This window comes from Pelobates fuscus, chromosome 2 (assembly GCF_036172605.1).
Source record: "Pelobates fuscus isolate aPelFus1 chromosome 2, aPelFus1.pri, whole genome shotgun sequence".
Lineage (NCBI taxonomy): Eukaryota > Metazoa > Chordata > Amphibia > Anura > Pelobatidae > Pelobates > Pelobates fuscus.
The window spans coordinates 80,417,980-80,426,279 of NC_086318.1; the positions used below are offsets into that span (position 1 = coordinate 80,417,980).

At 41.6% G+C, this 8,300-nt stretch overlaps 1 pseudogene; it reads left to right on the forward strand.

Moving 5' to 3' along the window:
- The first annotated feature begins 860 nt into the window (after positions 1–860).
- On the forward strand, positions 861–3,455 carry LOC134586166 (zinc finger MYM-type protein 1-like; annotated as a pseudogene).
- Positions 3,456–8,300: the final 4,845 nt, after the last annotated feature.

Consider the following 8,300-nt stretch of genomic DNA (forward strand, 5'->3'; position numbering starts at 1 on the left):
TCCAAAACCTCTGCCCTAGCCGTTACATCTTTTGAACCCAAATCCCTTTCCTATGCTGTTTCTCTTCCTAGAAATGTGTTTAACCCCTTAAAGGATCAGCTCAATGAAGTGGTCAGGGTGCCAGGTCCCTCTAGTTTTAACCCTGTAGCTGAAAACATAGCAGTTTCAGAGATGTATCACTCAGGGTTAATCCAGTCTCTAGTGGCTGTCTCACTGACAGCCGCTAGAGGCGCTAGAGGCCGCAATTCTCACTGAAAACTCACTGTGAGAAGACGCTGGACGTCCATAGGAAAGCATAGAGTAATGCTTTCCTAAGGACAGTTTGAATGTGCACGCGGCTCTTGCCGCGTATGCGCATTCGGATCTGACGTCGGCAGGGGGAGGAGAGGTAACCAGCGCCGAGGGAGCCCAACGCTGGAGAAAGGTAAGTGGCTGAATGGGTTTAAAGGGGTTAAAACCCCTTCAGCCAATTACCTTAATCCAGCGCCGGGCTCCCTCGGCCCTGGTGACCTCTCCTCCCCAGCCGACGTCAGCTCCTGAGTGGAGCCGAATTCACATGCGCGGCAAGAGCCGCGCGCGCATTCAAACAGTCTATAGGAAAGCATTTCTCAATGCTTTCCTATGGACGTTCTGCAAGCTGGATGCGATTTTTGCATCTGGAGGGTTAAAATCTGGGGGACCTGGCACCCAGACTACTTCATTGAGCTGAAGTGGTCTGGGTGACTATAGTGTCCCTTTAAATACCCTGGGTTGTCTACTTTTACAAATGGTATGCCAAGATGGGAAATAGAAGACAGATATCGCACTAGCGAACACTAGAGCCAAAATAAATTTAGAATTTTTCTGCAGAAAACACCAATATGAAGCGAAATCGACCAAGCGGGTCTCAGCAACGAAAAATTAAGAAGGCAAGAGAAAAGTCAGCTGAGGCGATGTCTGGATCAATTTTAAAATATGTTGCACCTTCAACATCTACCGCAGTAGGAGAAAGTGTTGAAGACGTTCAGTCTGTTGAATCCAGAGGTGAAATGCCTGAAGTATCTTCTCAAGAAGCTTCACATGTGAAAGCGCAAGAATTGGAGAAGATCATTTTATCTTCAAGCGGTGAAAGTGATGTAGATGAAGGAGATTCCAGCAGAAGCCTGCATCAGCAAGACTCTGATGATGATGATGAAGAAGAAGAGGAGACTGTTCGACTGTCAGTTTATTCTGATGTTGCTGCTTGGCCAGTTCCATTTCCAGATGTTTTAAGAGTGGATCTTATTAAGAGGGGAAGTGAACCTTTCCAAAATAAGGATGGGCCATTCAGTCCTGTTGAAAGGCAAGGAGAGAAATCAAAAGGGAAGAGTCGACAGCTGACCACTGCATGGTTCTATAAGGCTCTGCCTAATGGCGAAAAAATTCTTAGAACGTGGATGGTGTACTCTCCATCAAAACAAAGTTTGTTTTGTTTTTGCTGCAGACTTTTTGCTGTTGATGACAAAGTAACAGGGGCATCCAGTTTTGTTACTGGGTTTCAATAGTGGTGGAAACTGAACCCAAAGGTGTCTGATCATGAGGCTTCTGAGCAGCATCTTACATGCTTGGAGAAATGGAAGACCTTGAGAGCAGGATTGAAGCTACAAAAATGCATTGATCATGTCCATCAAACAACAGTGGACAGAGAGAAAAAGAAATGGAGGGATATTTTGCATCGCCTTTTGGATGTAACTTTGTTTCTGGCTCACCAGAATCTTCCCTTTCGTGGTCATAGAGAGACCATGTCATCCGCAAACAAAGGCAACTTCCTCGAATTGGTAGAATTGCTCTCAAACTATGATCCCATTTTAAAGGAACATTTCATGAGGCTGAAACCTGCTGTTGCATCTGGAAAGAGAATGACTTCCTATTTCTCTCCAAAAATTCAGAATGAATTAATTTGTCTTTTGGGAAATCATGTGAAGGACAAAATAGTGGCTGATATCAAGAAAGCAAAGTACTTTGGGATTCTTTTTGACCGCACCCCTGATGTGTCCCACACTGATCAGATGTGTGAAGTGATCAGATATGTTCATATTGAAGGGGACCATGTTGAAGTAAAGGAATCCTTCTTGGGCTTCTTTCCTGTTGCTGAAAAGACTGCTGCTGAGCTCACAGAAAATATCCTGCAACATCTGGAGGAAGATGGACTAGACATAAGCCTTTGCCGTGGTCAAGGATATGATAATGCTGCAACTATGGCAGGGATTCATGGTGGTGTTCAGGCAAAAATAAAAGAGCTTAATCCCAAGGCTTTGTTTATGCCATGTGCAAACCATTCCCTGAACCTATGTGGGGTGCACTCATTTGGAAGTGTTGCTTCCTGTGTGACTTTTTTTGGAACATTGGAGAGAGTGTATTCCTTTTTTTCGGTTTCTACACATCGTTGGGAAGTGCTGATGGAGAATTTAGGTGTGACAGTGAAAAGACTTTCCCAAACAAGATGGAGCGCTCATTATGATGCTGTGAAGCCAGTGAGGGCAAATTTTGAAAAACTGACTTCAGTTCTTGAAAAATTGTGTAATCCCAAAGAAAATGTGGACACAAGAGGATCGGCTCAGATGTTGCTGTCAGCCGTATGTGATTTTTCTTTTTTGTGTTACCTTTCTTTCTGGTGTGAAGTTCTAGAAGAAGTTAATATCACACAGAAATATTTGCAAACTGTGGGACTCACTCTTGAAAAGTGCATTGTGAAACTACAAGGTTTGAAAGCGTTTCTAGCAGATCAGCGCAGTGAAATTGTGGAGAAGGCCATTTGTTATGCAACTACTACGTGTAAAGAAATGGACATTTCAATGGAAAGAAGAGGGAGAGTAAAGCTCCGTAAATCAATGCCAGGAGAGAAGGCAAAGGACGCTGGTCTCACATTGCCAGAGGAAATGAAAAGGGCTATGTTTGAGTGCCTTGATCGTTTTCATCACGAGTTGGAAATTCGTTCCCAGGCAATTGAAAAAATCCTTTCAATGTTTGCTGTTATTCAGCCAAACTCTCTGGTTGTGGCAACAGAGAAAGATATTCGTAATTATACTCCAAAATTGACTGAGATTTTTGACGAATTCTCTGATGAAGACATCTTTAGGGAAATTGAACGTCTTCGGAGGCATTTGGAAGCTGCCAAGATCAGTGTTGAAGAAGCAAAGAAATGGACGGCATTGCAGTTCCTGGAGTTCATTGTTAAATGGGATTATTGTGAATCTCTGCCAAATTTGTCACTGTGTTTAAGATTCTTTTTGACTCTCTGTGTGTCTATTGCTTCATGTGAAAGAAGTTTTTCCAAATTAAAATTGATAAAAAATTTCTTTCGCTCAACCATGAGTGAGACAAGGTTGACAAATCTGGCTATACTTTCAATTGAGCATGAATATGCAAGGAAGATTGGCTTTGATGAAGTAATCGATAAGTTTGCAGAAATGAAGGCTCGAAGGCAGCGGATGTGAATCATTGCAAATTACCTCTGCCGAATAGACTGAGTGGTCACTTTGGATCTCTGTTTTTTGTTTATAGAAAGCGTATTAACTGTTAAGTAAATGCTAACTATTTAAATTGTATTTATTTCTAAGTTAATTTATTTTTCATAGTTCCATTTTTTTCAAGTTGATATACAGTTTACAAATTTGTGCAATAAATATTATTGAAAACATTGAAAAAATTGTGGGTGTTTTCTTACATTTTTATTATGGGGGTGGGGGGGGAGGGGGTGCCACACTCAGGTTCCGCCCTGGGTGCCAAATGCTCTAGGTACGCCCCTGCCGGTAAGATGGGACTCTAACCCATAAAATATAATTTTTTTCTCTTATACAGCTTAACATGGGACTCTAACCCATATTTAACATGGGACTCTAACCCAAACTTAATAACAACTTAACATGGGACTCTAACCCATAACATAATAAAGTATGCTGTAATAAAATATAATATTATGTAAAATATTATATTGCACAGCTACTTGGGGATTCAAACCCTTTTAACTCCTGAGAGTACAACAAAAAAAAACAAAAAAACATTACTTTTCTGCAACCACAAAAATTGTTCAGAGAATCCAAACAGGGCAAAGAACACAAAAATAAAACAGAAAATGTTCTTACCCGATTTGGACTCTCTCCACTTCTGACACCATATTGTTGTGGTTTAAATTCAGCAGACAGCAATGTTTTCTCTCAGGTATGAAGACAAGGAATGGACACAGCAGAAATATAGGCTTAGAGGGCAGTACACATCATAAGTATGACAAAATACTGTTCCTAAATTTAATGGGGAAAACACAGATCTTATAACAGAATTCTGTACACATCCTAAAGGGATTGTCTTTACATAATACAGTCATGTCCTGTCAATTGCATATTCAAAGAACTTAAAGCACATTTGGCATTAGCTGGTCAAAAGGTGTTACTTGATTACACAAACACTTCCCAATAGTCATAAAGACAAGGTGTTAACAGGATATGCAGTGCACAGGGGGAAACAAGAAGAAGATACAAATCAGGATCAAAGGCCAGCTATTATAATAGAGCATCCTGACATTACTTAATCAATTGTGTGGTGTGACACAGGATACAAGGGGAAAGGTGCTCATTAATCCATTTCCGTAATGCTTCTCTTTGAGGAATGTCCTATTGGTGCAGTATAGCCCTCAATACTTCTGCTTCTTTACGGAAAAACATTTTGTTTTACATGAAAGAGGAGCAGCGGCCGGTGGATGTGATTGGATTAAAGATGAGTTTAACTGTGTTATGTAAATTTATAAGGGGCGCCTAATAATCTAAAATGGACCATGGACACTCTACTACTATGAATATCTATAAACAAGTATTCCTAACACTGTAGTGTCCTCATAACCGTGAGGTGTTACTTGCAATAAAAAAGCAGATTTACTTACCTTTCAAACCGCACTATGCTAGTCTTTGCACTGCCACCAAGCCTTCCTTTTTGAGATCATCAAGTCAATCCAATGTTTTCCCATAGAGAAATATTGGGAGACAAGTGCAGATTCACATTAACTTGCTGTGAAGTGCCAACCAGATGCTCTCTGTGAGCAATATTTGAATGAGAACCAAGTCTGACTCAGTCCTCATAAGGATACTGCCCGTAGTCTTCCTGACAGCCACTAGAGCTGGGTTTTACCCTTCAATTAAAACATTGCCGTTCCTACAAAACAGTAATATTTATAAATGGAAGTGTCATCGCACCCAGACCACTTCAGGGAGATGCAGAGAAGGATTAACCATAAGGGTTTGGGGGCAGGTAGGGGCCCAGGAACCATAAATGTGTTTTCCCCTATTAAATATATGAAAAATTAAGAGATGAGGATGGCGGGAAGGGGGGAAAACTGTAAACCTGCCTAGGGCTCCATGGGATATTTCTCCGAAGTGGCCATGTTTCCTATAGTGTCCCTTTAATATCACATTCAAACAAAGGATCTCAAGGGGTGACAGAAGTTTTTATTATAATTATATGATACTATTTCTACATGTGCCAATGACTACATTTCCAGTATTGGTCAAATTACTCATTACGAATTAATTTGTGAAAGGAGAGTGGCAAAGTTATTGAATTCAATCGAAGAGTTGTTGAATAACCTGTCAGGTCAATCCAAATGCTCCAAAAGTACTTCAAGGTATTTGGGCATTTTTATGTTTAGACACCATTCAAATCTATATAAATTAAATACTAGATCAATTTTATGAAGTTCCCTATGACAAATTAACTCCTAATGTAATTGGATTGATTGGGCATAGTGCTATTCTCCCTAAGCTTCTTTCAACTCATATGCTCTCCTTGTTGATACCACAGTAGATTTAGCTCACTTAAACATACTATTAGGATGTTTTATGACAAAGTCAGAGGAAGGTCTAGGCAGGGTCTGTACAAGGATTTTTTCTGTCCTAGATATTTGCTCTCCTTCATGTACTCAACACCACCTTTCAGATCGTTTTTGTTTCTCTAGTTTTTCCTTTACCAGTCTGTTTTTTTTTGTGTGTTTGTTATTCAGTGTTGATGCTGCATACATGTGGATGTATATAGATTTAACTCTCCCTCTATGCATTAATGGGTTGTGGGTTGGTCAGGAAAGATCTTTTGGTTTCCCCACCAACCTAGGGAGCTACAGTTATGTTCCCTTTAAAGTAGTGTCAGTCCTAGTTCTAAATGTACGTTGGGTGGAAGAGCATCGGGATATAACATAACTTTTTGGGTGGAATCTAGTTCAAAGTCTGCTAGATCTAAACCAAAAGGCATAATATCTAGACCAGGCATAGGCAACCTTCGGCACTCCAGATGTTTTGGACTACACCTCCCATGATGCTTTACCAGCATTATAGGTGTAAGAGCATTATGGGAAATGTAGTCCATAACATCTGGAGTGCCGAAGGTTGCCTATCCCTGCTTCTAGACAATCAAAGTACAGGCCAATTTGATACAAAGTTAGAGATGCATTTCTGCACAAGCTTTTCTAAACTGTAATTATGTATGTAAACAAATTATTCTTCTGATCACTTTTTTTTTTACAATATTAAGGTATATCAACGATCACACTGTTATTTTATCAAGCTGTTAGCGTTAGTATCGTTCTTTTATCTAGTTAACATTATAAGTGCAAGTGTTCCTTTCTGCAATGTGAGACTCTGCTACTGAGCCTTTCAAGCTACAGTGTGTTCTACAGCCGTCATCTCGGTTTAATACAGATTATTGCATTACTGAACCAGGCTCCAGTTCTCCCATTGCAGTGCATTGTATAAGCATTGCTTTTTAATATTTTACTTTAATTGACAATAAATGATTTTTCACCTCTTGTAGTGATTATTGTCTTCACAATGTTTTAACGCTCTGGATATGTCAGTAATACTAGATGCATCTAATTTAAAACATTATCAAACTGCAAAATTAAAGTTAATTTTTTTTCTATTTAATCTTTATTTTGCTTTTCTTTTTTTTAGCCATGTTAGCAAAATCATAACACATATCCATGTTATAGAAAAAGCTTACATAGTTTAAGACAAACCCTTACATTACAAACATATCTACAAATGCATACATAAATACTAACATAGGGGGGCGGGGCCGGGCGGCCATGCTGGCAGGCTGCAGGTCACTATGGCTTCTGAGGAATCCAGCTAATTTTGGGAAAATACCCACTTTACTCTGATTGAAAACCCTGGACGTTCGTGGTACAGAGTCCTGGAATGTCCCAGTGCAGCTGGAGCACCTGATATCGGGTGATTCTGGGTCCTGGAGAGACATTCTGGGGCTTGGGACCTGAGGCCTACCCGGGAGGAGAGTGGTGCGGATGGCCTCTGCCTTGCATTCCAACCTGGCTACTGTGACAACATAGCTGGCGCCCTCCCGGTCTCGTTCATCCCCCCCCCCCCCCGGGCCGCTGGGGGTTATCCCGGTCCCCATTATGCAAGATAACATCAATGCATCGATACAGGGCGACTTAACACCGAAAGTAAATGGCTCCCACGCGGCCTCATTAAAATGTCCGTTGGCGGCGTAACAACTCCACTGGCCAAAACATGGATGACCCCCTATCGCGCACTGAAGTAGAGCTCGTAAGCCACACAGCCCGAGCAGTGACCACTCCTGATAAATGACTACAGACCGGAAAGAACAACGGCTGCCTGCATTTATTATGCCTACTCACACAGCAGAGGCAATACCCAGATGACGGCTCAGTGCCTGCTCCAACAAAACATGCCTCACCAGCACTCCCTACCACCTGGGCCAGAGACCAATGAGGGGGAGTGCCCAGAGAGGTCATCCCCAAACATCGACCCCACTACACCGCAGCCCACACTTGAACACTGTGGCTTTAAAAGCACCGCGCTCATACCTGCCTGACGACTGGGTGACTTGCAAACACTGTGCCCTATGGCGGGACTTTGGGACTCAGTGGGCCTCTCTACAGGGACTATCGCAATGCATGGGAATAAGCTGCCTTCCAACATCTCCCACACTGCCAGAGTCAGAGGCCACCCCAGCATCTCACAACAGCTAGCACCTAAGGCACACACCGCGGAACCTACCACCGACAGTCTCAAAAGCGGTTATAGTGGCTGCATTTACAGTTAATGCTATGCTATTTATGTTATATTTACTGTTATAGGAAATATTAGTTTTATTTTTATGCCTAATGCTGACAACCCTGTATGCCCCCCTCTGCCTGATGGTACCTTACCTAAACACTTAACTTAGCTAAGCTTGCTACCCTATCATTCCACAAAACGTCAGTAAGTAAATCTGCAGTTACACCTCATATACCACAACGCTTACCTGACACATAAGAT